The 14,453-nt window shown below is 49.4% G+C and overlaps 1 long non-coding RNA gene across 1 annotated transcript; it reads left to right on the plus strand.

Moving 5' to 3' along the window:
• Window positions 1-9,863: 9,863 nt before the first annotated feature.
• Window positions 9,864-13,252, plus strand: LOC109775160 (uncharacterized). The gene is made up of 3 exons (XR_012182852.1): window positions 9,864-10,867; window positions 11,655-11,739; window positions 12,983-13,252. It is a non-coding gene; the product is annotated as an uncharacterized lncRNA (long non-coding RNA).
• Window positions 13,253-14,453: the final 1,201 nt, after the last annotated feature.

Here is a 14,453-nt window from a genome sequence, read left to right on the forward strand (position 1 = left end):
GGAGCTTGATCTTGGTGTCCCCGCGCCGCCATGGCGAGTGGCGCGTGGCCCTACCGTGGCAAGCGATCCTGACGTGGCGGTGCTGGGAGCGGTGGAGCGTTTTCTTGCGGTCGGGGAAATTCTTGGCAGCTTCCTTCTTCTCGCGCGGGCGCCCGGAGCGGTGGGTCGCGCCGAGGGGCCGCACGTCTCGGCGGCAGAACACCGTATTGAGGCTGAGGTGGTGGAGGCGCTCCGTGAGCCACGTCGCCCGCAGCTGGCGGAGGGCGAGGCGGTGAGAGGGATGGCGCGGGGGAGCCCCCCGCTGCGCTGACGAGCTCGGCGATGCGGTCCAGCCAGTCCTCGTAGAGGTCGTCGACCGGACGGTAGCGCGGGAGCTCGCGTGCCATGAGCAGCGCGGCCTGCGCGTCCGTGGGAGCGCGACGAGCGTGAGACGACGAGCCGGCTAGGGTTAGCGACGGAGTGGTGGTGCAGTCGTCCCGCCGCACTGAGCGGTGCAGCGAGGATGCCTGCTGCTCGTTTCCCGCCGGGCCGGTGACGGCGTTGGCGCCTGGTGATGGGGAATGATGGGGAAGCCCGCCGACGGGAGCTGTCTGAGCGACACGGGCGGCGAGGGCGGCCCGGCGCTCAGCGCGGGCTCGGCGTGCATCGGCCATGAACTTGGTGGAGTGGCGAAACACGGATCGACGAGTGGAAAGCTTCAGCGCACCCCTACCTGGCGCACCAAATGTCGGATTTCGGGTTCCAGCAAAACCCTTGAGGCTCGAACACAGGGGTGCGCACGAAGATCTCTCCCTCCCTAGACCGCTCTCACCAAATCGCAAGGCCTAGCTCGACGAACCCGCAGAAAGAGAGACACAAGAGTTTATACTGGTTCGGGCCACGGATGCGGTGTAATACCCTACTCTAGTGTGGTGTGCTGGATTGCCTCTTGGGCTGAGGATGAACAATACAAAGGAAGAACAGCCTCCTGAGGGGAGGTGTTCTTGTGCTTGGTGAGCTTGTGTGGTTGAGGGAGATCTCAATGATCCGTCCCTCTCTATGGTGGTGGCTAGTCCTATTATAGAGGCCCTGGTCCTCTCCCCAAATATTGAGCAGGAAGGGATCGAACAACGGCCAAATTCGAAGGGAGACAACTCGTACAAGTTATCCTGACTAAAGGTGGTCTTCGCCTACCAAAGGCTCTGGTGGTGACACCGTCTTGGGCTCCACTGTGACCTCCGTCCTATCATCTTGCTGGTCTTGGTCTCGTTGCACCAATATGGAAACCTTTGCCTGATGCCTCGGGACTCCTCGCCAGCGCTTGCCCCTTTAGCACCAAAGAGGAAACAAGGACACTGCGCACGCTGGCGCCCGCCTGGCTCCAGTCGTCATGGCTTGCGTCACGGGAACCTCGCGAGGTGTCCCTTGCTTTGATCTCTCCGCCCCTCGCGAGCCAGCCTGGTGAGGCCGCTCCCGAGGAGGTCTTGTGTCGTCCGCCTCGCGAGGGTCTTGAGCGTTTGCTGGTGAAGATGGGCCGTACAGGGCCGCTGGCGGAGCCGTGCTGTGGGCCGCAGGCAGGCAAGTCTAGGGACCCCCGTTCCCAGGACGCCGACAGGCTCCTACTTCTATGACAAAAAATCATGACAGAAAATTGGCCTTTCGTCCTGGGCGGGCCAGAGACGCAGATGCATGACATTCTTTGGGCCGTCCATGACGGAAAAAACTATGGTATAAGTGAGGGCGAGGAAAATATCGGGGAGTTCCCGATTACGGTGTGTGGTCGGGGCCGAGTGATGCAAGGAGGTTTGCGCGTTTCTCTCGTACACGTACGCGCGTGTGTGCGAGGCATTGTGATCTAACTGAACCCGAGCGAGGTGTTGGGCTCTAACTGAACCCGAGCTATTGCACTAGCTACGTTACTGAACCCGAGCGATCGATCCCTTGCTGTTAACTGAACCCGGGTGATTCCTTCACTACTGCTGCTAACTGAAGCCGATCGAACCCTGCTGCCTCCTTTCCTTGATGAACAGTGAGCGTTGTTGGGGGAGGGGGTTTGGATGAACAGTTCCCGGTGGGGGTATGGATGAACATGAATCTTTGGTGTTGCCGCTGGATGAATTGGACCCCGATCGATCGAGCCGGTTGGGGGGGTGGATGAACAGGACCCCGTTGAGGGCTGGATGAACAGGACCCCCGTGGAGGGCTGGTTGAACAGTAGCCGGTGGAGGGCTAGATGAACAGTAGCCCGTGGAGGGGTGGTTGAATAGTAGCACTACAAAAAAATACACTTTCGTGATGATACATGTTTGTCACAGTAGGTCACGTTTTCTGTCATGCATGTACATCCATGACAAATTTATGACAGAATCAAGATAGTCATACCTGTGCTGTCGTAGAAGTGTTCCATGACATTACCAAAATTATCATCACGGAAGTGTCCACTTCCATGACGATAAATCGCGCGTCACAGAAGTGCTTTCGTCAAGGGTGACGGACACGTGGCATCCACCGTAACGGAACGCCGTTAAGCTATCGGGTCCGGTTTTGGATCCGATAACCCGTTAACAGCCCCGACCAATGGGGATTTTCCACTTGTAAAATCATCATTGGCTGGAGGAAACACGTGTCGGCTCACCATTGGGACAGATGTCATCCACTCATTGGACACAAAGCGCCTATGATACGTTGACACGTGGCACGGCCCAACAGAGGCCCATTCCTGTGAAAAGGCCGGCCCGTTTGACTTGGTCAAAAGGTGGCGGGCCGGCACACGGCAAGCCTGTTAAAGGCATGTTCGCATATAGCCCATTTACAGCCCGCTAACCCAGGGCCCGTTTACGGCCTAACCGAATTAGGCCCAGTAGCGTCATCCTGGTCGTCCAATATAATTCTAGCCCGTTTTAACTTCCGGCCCATGTATGGCCCATGAAGTCTTTCGGCCCATATGAGGCCCTTATTACTCTCGGCCCATTAACGGCCCGTGGTAAAACCGGCCCGTAATGAACAGTGTATCACTTTATACCCATTAACGGCCCGTGGTGAACTGGCTCGTAATGAACAGTGTATCACTTTATACCCATTAACGGCCCATTATACCGTTGGGCCATTTCTAGCCCATGTTATCTTTCGGCCTTCTCAGGGCCCATTTATTCTTGGGCTCATTTCCAGCATTCGTTTACTTTCGGCCCATTACTATCATTTTCTGCTTGTGGGCCAAATTCAGCCCGTGGTTATAGTCGGCCCATTTGTGGCCCGTTAATACGTTGGGCCGTTTTCATAGCGTCATCAAATACGGCCGATTAGCGACGGCTCGTTATGGTCGGCCCATGAACGGACGATTTCAACTCTAGCCCATTTACGGCCATAATGTGGTCTGTTATTGGCCAATGTTTGGCCAACCGATCATACGGCCCGTAGAAGGCCCATTGATGATACGGCCCGTAGAAGGCCCATTGTGTCTACGGCCCGTATAAGGCCCATTGTTTCTACAACCCATAGAAGGCCCATTTTTTCTACGGCCCTTAGAAGGCCCATTGTTTCTACGGCCCGTAGGAGGCCCATGTTAACTACAATAAATATGTAGCCCATGGTTAATGTGGCCTAGTTTTCAAAAATAGGCTATTGCGGCCTCTAGCAAACCACGGAAAAAGAACTGCACAGACTACAAGAAAACAAATAAACAAGACAATAAGGAAATAAATAGGCAAGCAACTTACGCTAGGCTATCACGGCTATTACACATATTACATCCACTGGGCATCAAAGTTCGCCACCAGTGCAAATATAGGGAACAAAGCAGCATATAAATGCCACAGCAAAACAAGTCCAGAACTGAAACCACTTCAGAAGAGCTCAAGAAACAATATCCTGGGTACCCATAATGCTGGCAAGATGCTTAGCAAGCTTATTAACTTCCTCTTGTTTGGCGCTTAAATCCTCCAGCACTTGTTGTTGCACCAGAAAGTATGCATCTGAATTCTGCAGGGACTTCCTCAGTCCTTCGGCTTCCTGTCGCATAACATCTGATTGATGTCTTTCAACTTGAAGTTGAGACTCAAGAAGCCGAAATGATTCAAGCAGCGAGTTTGAAGAGCTGGTGCAAGCAGTAGTAGCCAGTAACTCGAACACTACATCAAGACAGGACTTTGGGGTTGTCTCAGTGTCTTCAATATAGTTTTTATCAGCTTTCTTGGAGACCAACAGGGATGTCTCACTATCTTGAACCTTATCTGCATTACTTCATGTACCATTGCATAACGGGGTACTCTTCTCCAATATTTTATCCGCATTTTAAAAGAGAAACAAACAAAGACATCACATGTTTACAATGTAGTATATGAAACTCGTTTTGGTAAACCAGTTCAGTAGTAAGGTGGAGAGGATAACAGCATGAAACAAACATATATCTATGTAGTATGGTCACTGTATGGTCTATATCATTCTAGTTTATGTTGCCAAATCAAGATAGATACTGTTCGAATCATATCTATTTAAGACAAAGCAGCTTAGACAGCATATAAGTGTGGGAAACTACACAACAATAACAACACTTGTAAGGTGCATGGCATGATAATATAACTATTTATTCAATTGAAACTGAAATCAACATAGAGCAAGTTACAACAGCAAAGACGTTAAAGAAACATGTTTAAAACATACCTGTTGCGCCATTGGAGTTTCAATTGCATCCTTCAAATTTGAAATTAGTTGGTATGAGTAAATACAGTGATGCAAGAGTAAAGTAGTATGAACCATAGCTATGGAACCTAACCTGAGAACAATTCTTCTTCTGCTTTAAGCGTTGACTTGGGGTTCGGAGTGGTGGTCCTCGTGCTTTGGGCACTGCAGTTGCCTTACTAACTGCTCGTGTTTGGGTGCTCTGTGGTGGAGACGGTGCTGTGTCAACGGGAACTGGGTTACTATCTATTGGGGTTGGGGTTAGAAGGGGTGTAGCTGGTTTTCTGTCCAACTGGGTAGGGATACAATCTGCGTGAGTCTGGGTTATGTGTGGTGGGGCTGGTTCTTGGGCAAGTACAACCGTGGTTCTATCTCCATCGACAGGTAGCACGATCTTTTCTGAAGACCGTGTTTTTACTCCCACAGATACTGCCATCACCCCCTCCAATTGAAATTGCTGATATACAAGAAAAGTAATTGAATGTACAGACATTGGAAGATAGACAGGTGCAATGGATAGTAGGGAAGAAAACAGGGCATGAAATAATTCACATTTATGTTGTCTAACCAAACAGAATAGCAGGACATAATTTCACTTATGTTGTCTAACCAAACAGAATAGCAGGACATAATTTCACATATATGATGGCTAATTAAACAGGATAGCATGACACAATTTCACATGTATGATGGCTAACTAAACAGGATAGAGTGACATACTTCAAAATATGATGACTATGTAAACAGGATGACATGATATAACTATACGATGTGTCTATTAAAGTGGTTGGTATGCCATAAATCACAAACATGCCGTCGATGGAAACATGATGGCATGATATAATTCACAGATAGAATGACATAATTCAAAATATGATGACTATGTGAACAGGATGAGATGATATTACTGTATTATGTCTTTAGAAAATGGGTTGGCATGCCATAATTCAGATACATGTTGTCTATGTAAACATCATGGCATGATATAATATAAATATATGATTTATATACTAAGGAAGTGAGCAGAGGGCAATCGCATATATGATGTGTCAACTAAGGAGATGGCATTCAATATCGTGTATATGATGTAAAAACTAAGCATTGCAATACAACATATGCATGATATGAGTAATATAACCCTGCCAAGTTTGAGCATACACCTCAGGGGGATAATAGGACTGGTCATCTGCCTCTGAATCCTCCTCTGAAGAGCTATCTGTAACCAGCAAGATATCTGCCTCACCAGGTAGCATTTGTCTGCTCTCAAGACCTTGTGTTCACTCCAGATTTCTCCATCACCAATTCAAATGCCTGATGCACAGGAAGAGCAGTTGAATATACAAACATTGTCGACAAAAGCAATGAGAAATACAAAAAAGGACGGCATGATATAATTCACATATATGACGCTTGGCTAAACATCATGGCATTGCATAATTCACATATATAATGCCTTGCAACAAGATAGCATTGCATAATTCACATATATAATGTCTTGCAACAAGATGGCATTGCATAATTCACATATATGGTAATTAGACACTAAACAGGTGGCATTCACACAAAGCATGTCTAAACTAAGCGAATGACATAGCAATGCAAGATACCATACACACGATATGAGCATCATAACCCTGCCAAGTTAGAGCATGCACCTCGCGGGGGGGGGGGGGGATAGGACTGGTCATCTGTCTCTGAATCCTCCTCTGAGGAGCTATCTGTAACCAGCAAGACATGCACTTCGTCAGATAGCATTGTCTGCTTTGAAGACCTTGTTTCCACTCTAGATTTTTCCATGACCGTGCCGAATGGCTGATGCACAGGAAGAGTAATTGAATGTACTAAAATGTTGACAAATTTAACACGTAATAAAAAATGATGTTATGATATAATTCACATATAAGATGACTGGCTAACCAGGGTGGCATTGCAAAATTCACATATATGATGCCTGGCTAAACAAGATGGCATTGCATGATTCACATATACGATAAAGAAACTAAACAGATGGCATTGACACAAAGCATGTCTAAACTAAGCAGATGACATCTTTGATGTATACAGTAAGAAATGCAAGGCACCATATGCATGATATTACCAACATCAGCATGCCAAGTTAGAGCGAAGACCTCATGGGGTAAATAGGAGTGGTCTTCTGCTTCTAAATCCCCCTCAGAACAGTTATCTTCCTCTTGATTATGATCCGAAATGGGTGGAGGGGGGGCTGCCTTTGCGCCCACCATGGAGTGACGTCTGCATGAAATTTTATTGCCACGCAAGGCTCGTCTCTTTTGCTCTACATGTTCAGTTCCATTGTGTACAATAACTGACATGCATAGGAATAAAAACATAGTGAGATTATGTAAGGAGTGCATGCACAAATCCAGAGTGATGGTAGCAAACTGTGGATAGACCCAAAACAAATGATAGCAGGCAGATAATAGCTTTAGTTAAAAATACAGATAATGGCTCCTTTAATGTTTGTTTGTACCCAACATGAAACTCATAGTAGACACCCGAGATTAACCAGATAGTAGATAGATAGTACTGATTGCTGCCCTAATATGTACCCCACAACCATTTAAAAACTCAAGTTTCAGCATAAGTTTGGACGTGAGTCGGAGTCTAATAGGTGAACACGACGATAAAGTAGCATATCATCATATTAAGCGATGCATAACGTAAGCAGACACGAAAGAGTGCGACCTCTCTTGCGGACCCGTGTAGTCCTCAAGGTCATCTGCTCAGTTGATGATGGTAATGCTGTTCTTGTGGCTGCCGGCGGCGGGGAAGAAGATCGGAGGCGGCGAAAGACAGTATGGAGAGCGGATCCCTGCTGTGGTGAACCCTTCCATCGTTGGAGCAGCTGAGCTGGGGTGGAACACAGCACCGCAGGAGCAGGACAAACCACACAAGGTTTTGTTTGACACATATCTGTAACAGAAGTAATTGTGTAAGGGCTTGTTTGAATTTGAGGATTCTAACATTGCAGGGATAGGAAATAGACATGAATAGGATAGGAATGCGCGTGCAAAACAGCTGCCAATCTGGGTGTTTGGTTCACAAGAATTGGAAGATCACAGGATGCAAAGAAGCATGTTGAGATTAAGTCAAACCACAAGAAGTGTACAACCTCTTCGGCGAAGCTATGTCGATCTCAGCGTGATTGGGTTGGCCCGTGAGGATGCTCCGGCTGACTTGGCTGTCGGAGGAGGGGAAGAAGATTTTAGGCGTTTGGAGATGGAGCCCGAGGTACTGCTCCGCTGTGATGGAGGGTTTCGTCGTTGGAGCAGCTCCGGTGAGTTGTACGATGCCGAGGCTGAAGCAGGACAAGAGAGACAACGTTAACCTGAGTGGAATTATAATAGCATCTCCAATAGATGACGTAAAATACATAACCACAAAGTGCTAGATGTATACATCAGCCGCTCATCTCTGAACTTAACTGTCGAAACTGAATTTAACTGTCGAAACTGAACTTAACTGTCGAAACTGAATTTTGATGTCGAAACTGAATTTTACTGTCGAAACTGAATGCACTAGAGGTGAGGCTACAAGTTAGTCGACTGGCGTTTTCATCTCTGGTCAGTCGATTTTGCAGCCGTTGGATACGAAATCAAGGGCCTGCGGTTCATCTTCAACCTCCACCCCCCTGAGCCGCCAGCCACCACCGGCCAAACAGCCGCCCCCCGCCGCCCGTGGCCGGCGGTGCGCCGCCCGCCCGCCCCGAAAACACTCCGCACCACCGGTCCGCCGCCGCCCCGGCCATCCCTGTAGCCCCCAGTGCCGAGCTTTTTCTCCGGTGATCCCCACTCCACCGCCCCACCACCGCTGGCGACCATCGCCCCCACCCTGAACCCTAAGATAGGTAGTGGGGTACCTCTCCGGCGAGCCCTCCTCCCCGCTGCGGCTGGTTCTTCCTTAACTCTGGCGAGCCCCCCACCCCCTGAAAATCGACTGACCCAAAAGTCGATTCAGTCGACTGAAGTGTAGCTAAATCGGAGCAGCATCGCAAGCAAGAGCAAGAGCGAGAGCAGCAGCGCAAGCAAGAGCAAGAGCAAGAGCAGGCCAGGCAGGGGACCGAGAGCAAGAGCACAACAGCAGCACGAGCGAGAGCTAAAGTAGCAGCAGCTCCTACTGATGTGGACGTCGCCACCGAGGGAGCGACACCATGGAGGAAATGGCCGGCGACGCCGGCGTGGATGGAGCCGCGCCGTGTCGGCTCGGGACCGAGCGTCGGCAGCACCGTGAGATCGAATCAAGAAGAAAATGCGGCGATTAGTGTACAACCTCTTTGGTGGCGCCGATTAGGCTGCAGCTTCATTCGAGGAAAGGGTGATGATGATGCTCTTCCGGTGGTGCAGGTGAAGATGGCGGTGTGGGAATGGAGGTGGCGCGAAAGACGAGGGGAACATCGGGGCAGCTCCTTGGAGGTGGAACACAGGATGGCTGAACCGGCGGGACGACCAGATCGACGATGGATCCTCATCCGGTACAGTGGATGAGGGACGTCGAGGTGTTGCTGTGGACGACGTCGTCGGGGAAGAGGCTCCGGCTGGGTGGCGGATGGAGGAGGGTGTGGGGCTTCGCGAGTTTTGCCGGCCTCGGTGTACGAATGGGTGGGCGGATGGGATGGGAGTGGGGAACCATGGTTTAGGGACGCGCTTGTCCGAAATGTGGGGTAAGTTACAAAAGTACCCTGTAACGCCCCGAGACCGACGCTCCAGATGCCTTCCTTGTTTTGCGAGTCAGTGTGTTTTTTATTTGTGTGTTGCATTCATCATCGCATCATTTGCATTGCATCGGCACTCCGTTGCCGTCATGTTTTAAAACTTGCATTCATTCGTCGTTGTCGTTTCTTCCTTTGCCTTCGTCACCCTCTCGCTGACCGCTTTGTCTTCATTGGCCTTTCGTCAACCTCTCCTTGTGCGCGTCCGAAACTTCCCCGAACCTGAACCGGACTACCGTTACCGTTGGGTCCGGATCATCCCCTAACATCTACAAAATATCTCCGTTTTCTTTATTGGACTCCACAGCCTATTTTTCTCGACCGTTCAATTTTGATCGGAGGGTCCGTTTTGCCTTAAGCTAGTCCACCTAGCTATTGAAACAGCCTAACCCTAGTTTTTAGGGGACTTGTCCCATCCTCCCTAGCCGCACCGCCACCCACTCGGCATCTTCCTCGGGATCCTCCAGATCCATCGACTAGCCACCCTCTCCTCGATCCAAAATTCCCCCTCGCATTCAACACCAGGCCAACCACTCCTCGCAGCCGCCTCCCCTCCTGGCTCCCGTGCGTGTCCAGCACCAAAGGAGAGGAGCTCCTCGAGCCCTCGATCCAGCGGGCAGGTGCCCGGGCGCCTCCTCACCTCGTCCCCGCGCCGCTCGTCGGAAGAACCGGCAGGCCACCGGAGCACCACCACCAGTGACCTCATCCACCACGCCAGGAGCCCGAGCTCCTTCTCCCGCGTTCGTGCCCTGCCTCCCGAGACCAGGCGCCCTGTGCCCGCGACCCTCGCCCGAGCGGGCGACCTCCAGGAGCAACAACCTCGCCGGAGATGGGTTCCCCGCCGTGCCCTGCTCCCTTCCTTCCCCATCTACCGTCTCTCTTTTCCTCTCTGTCTGTAATCTCTCTGCTCCCTCTCTCCCGCCATGGACAGGGCTTCGACGCCGCCGCTGCCGTGTCTGCCTCCCTCCACCTCCAGCTCGTCCCCAAGTCCCGCCAGCGCCGCCTCGCCAAGTCGTCGCCGTCCCCACCTCTGGGGCCCAAGCTGCGCTCCGTCACCGGCGAGTCCCTGCCGCGCCGGCCATCTTCTCCCTCGCCTCGTTCCGCTTGTCTGCAGAGGTCGCGAGGCATCTCTGCTACATCGAGCCGCTGCTCGTTCCACCTCCAGCGCGCCCGATGCTTCCTCCTCGCGCGTGCCTGCCCTGCGCCAAGCTCCGCCGCCGCCATCCCGTGCGCGCCTCCGGTCTTCCCCGCCTGGATCCGGCGCCCTTCGTCCGTCCTCGCCGAAGTCACGCCAAGTTCCCCTGCCTTTGCATCACCGAGTTTTGCTGCTGTTTCTGTTGGAAACGAGCAGAGGACAAGGCGCCCGCTCCCTCGTGCCTCACGTTGTCCGCGCCCTGCCTCCTCTCGCCTGGGCCAGCGCGCTGATTCAAGCCAGATCCGGCCTACCTTGGCCTCTCCACCAAACCGGGCCGAAGCCCATGAGTGAGCAGCACCCGTCCCTCTCCTGTGCACCGCTGGCCCAGTCAGTTTCGGCCCAGTGTTGTTTTTTTGTCTGTCTGCGATTTTGCCTATTAATGCTGAGAAAACACATTTGCAGAAAAAACCCTAGAACTTCATGCATATAATAACTTCACAACCGTGCATCGGATTAAAATAATTTATACATGTAAAATGCTCAGAAATTTGTGTAGTTTAATAATAGGTCACTCTCATCCATGTTTAAAGTGCTGTTTGTTTAAATTTGCTTAAATGCCATGTTAAAATGATTTAATTCATAACTAATTAACCGTAACTCGGATTTAAATAAACTATATATGTAACTTGCTTGGAAAAAATGCCTAGTTTAACATGGTGCACTTCATTTTGCTGTTTAACAACATTAAAATTGCGTTTATAGCAGAACAGTACCAAATCAAAAATATGGACATGAGGATTTTCCGAAATTGTTGTTTGTTGTTCCGGCCTCATTTAAACTTGCTTAAATAGTTAGTTTACTTATGCTTCACCTCTTGCCATGTTAATCAACATTTAATATTGTTGGGTACATAACCGAGAGAGAACTAAATAATTGATGTGGTGTTTCGTCAATATGCAACTCGTTGCATATTGAGCTCCACTTAATTGTAGTGTTGTTTGTTGCACTTTGCCATGCCGTGCTCATTAAACCAGACATGCATCATACTTGAGTGTGTATCATGCCATGTGTTCTGTGATGGTTGTTTAATTTGTTGTTTGTTTCTTTCCGGGTTGCTTCTCTCGTTACCTTCAGCTTCGTTCCGGAGTTGTGAGGATTCGTTCGACTTCATCCGTTTGTTTTCTTCATGGACTCGTTCTTCTTCCTTGCGGGATCTCAGGCAAGATGACCATACCCTCGAAATCACTTCTATCTTTGCTTGCTAGTTGTTCGCTCTATTGCTTTGCCGCGCTACCTACCACTTGCTATATCATGCCTCCCATATTGCCATGTCAAGCCTCTAACCCACCTTTTTCCTAGCAAACCGTTGTTTGGCTATGTTACCGCTTTTGCTCAGCCCCTCTTATAGCGTTGCTAGTTGCAGGTGAAGATGAAGATTGCTCCATGTTGGATTATGTTTATGTTGGGATATCACAATATCTCTTATCTTAATTAATTGCATCTATATACTTGGTAAAGGGTGGAAGGCTCGGCCTTATGCCTGGTGTTTTGTTCCACTCTTGCCGCCCTAGTTTCCGTCATACCGGTGTTATGTTCCTTGATTTTGCGTTCCTTACGCGGTTGGGTGATTTATGGGACCCCCTTGACAGTTCGCCTTGAATAAAACTCCTGCAGCAAGGCCCAACCTTGGTTTTACCATTTGCCTACCTAAGCCTTTTTCCCTTGGGTTCTGCAGACTCAAGGGTCATCTTTATTTAAACCCCCGAGCCAGTGTTCCTCTGAGCGCTGGTCCAAACTAGAGCAAGATGCGGGACCGTCCCTTGGCAACTTGGGTTACGTTGGTACCTGTACACTTCGCTTATCAGGTGTGTGCCCTGAGAACGAGATATGTGCAGCTCCTATCGGGATTTGTCGGCACAGCGGGTGGTCTTGCTGGTCTTGTTTTACCATTATCGAAATGTCTTGTAACCGGGATTCCGAGACTGATCGGGTCTTCCTGGGAGAAGGTTTATCCTTCGTTGACCGTGAGAGCTTATAATGGGCTAAGTTGGGACACCCCTGCAGGGAATTATCTTCCGAAAGCCGTGCCCGCGGTTATGTGGCAGATGGGAATTTGTTAATGTCCGGTTGTAGAGAACTTGACACTCGACTTAATTAAAACACATCAACCGCGTATGTAGCCGTGATGGTCTCTTCTCGGCGGAGTCCGGGAAGTGAACACGGTTTCTGGGTTATGTTTGACGTAAGTAGGAGTTCAGGATCACGTCTTGATCATTGCTAGCTTCACGACCGTTGCGTTGCTTCTCTTCTCGCTCTCATTTGCGTATGTTAGCCACCATATATGCTAGTGCTTGCTGCAGCTCCACCTCACTACCCCATCCTTTCCTATAAGCTTAAATAGTCTTGATCTCGCGGGTGTGAGATTGCTGAGTCCTCGTGACTCACAGATACTTCCAAAACAGTTGCAGGTGCCGATGATACCAGTGCAGGTGACACAACTGAGCTCAAGTGGGAGCTCGATGAAGATCTTGTTCGTTGTGTTGTTTCTTTTCATGTTGATCAGTAGTGGTGCCCAGTTGGGACGATCGGGGATCTAGCAGTTGGGTTGTCTTCTTTTATTTTGGTTCCGTAGTCGGACCTATGTGTGTATCTTGAATGATGTATGATTTTATTATGTATTGTGTGAAGTGGCGATTGTAAGACAATTCTTTACCTCATTCTTGTTCATTACATGGGATTGTGTGAAGATGACCCTTCTTTCGACAAAACCACAGTGCGGTTATGCCTCTAAGTCGTGCCTCGACACGTGGGAGATATAGCCGCATCGTGGGCGTTACAAGTTGGTAATCAGAGCCATCCCCGACTTAGGAGCCCCTGCTTGATCGAATCGCTGGCGTTGTTGAGTCTAGAACAAAATTTTTTTGAGTCTTAGGATTATATATATCGGAGAGTAGGATTCTTTTTACTCCTCAGTCCCTTCGTAGCTCTCGTGAGCCCTCCTGACGTAGAAGTTTTGACTCTTCTCTCCTCAAATTTCACTAAAAAAAATTTAGGATCACGCAGGTATCTTGGAATCATTCCGATGGTTTTGTGACTAGAACATTGTTCTTGGTGCCTCCTGACATTTAGGGGTTGTGGCAGTGTCCCGGGGAGTTGAGCTCCGAGGTGTTGTCGTCACAATTTTATCGTTGCAGTTCTGGAATACCTGAGTTTCGCCGACATCAAAAATCTCTTTTATGCAGTTGTTGGTGAGATCACCTCGACGCCACCCAGTACTGGGGCGGGAGTTCGGGAGTTTTGCCATAACTCGTATAACGGATGCTTTTTGAAGGTTGAGGTAAATGATTTCCGAAGGTTTCTTGGTTATGTGTTGAAGGATGGATACAGCTGGATCTAGGTATTGTTAGTTTGGGTGATATATTTTGTGTCCCCTCTATCCCCAACACCTGATTGCATAACCAGAAAGTTTCAGGAGTTTATAAGTGGGAATTCAAGTAGCTCCAAGGATATCTATCCGACAGACGCATGATATGAGATTGGGGTTCGACGTCTAGTGGTCCGCCTTTCCACGGTTGGTTTTACAGTGGTCTCGTAGTGTCTTAAAGAGTCCTTGGCTATGCCGACTCAGGGATGCTTCGTATGTCATGTGCACTGCCTTGTACATGATGGTGCTGTACGATCGAGCCCGTGTGGGCCCCACCACGAAAACTTCGGACGAAATCTCTATCATATGTTTGTTCCGGCTTATTCTGCAAGCCAAATCCTTTGTTTTGTTTTAAGTTGTGGTATTTGACTTGCTTCAATGACAAATGTTGATTCCATACCTTATTCTAAGCGGTGTTCTCATATTTCTATGTGAATATTAATCCTTCTTGATCAACGAGATTGCCATCTTAATTCTATTTCCAATCGGTGCGTTTTCTCTTCAAGTGG

The sequence above is a fragment of the Aegilops tauschii genome, chromosome 4 (genome assembly GCF_002575655.3).
Source record: "Aegilops tauschii subsp. strangulata cultivar AL8/78 chromosome 4, Aet v6.0, whole genome shotgun sequence".
Classification (NCBI taxonomy): domain Eukaryota; kingdom Viridiplantae; phylum Streptophyta; class Magnoliopsida; order Poales; family Poaceae; genus Aegilops; species Aegilops tauschii.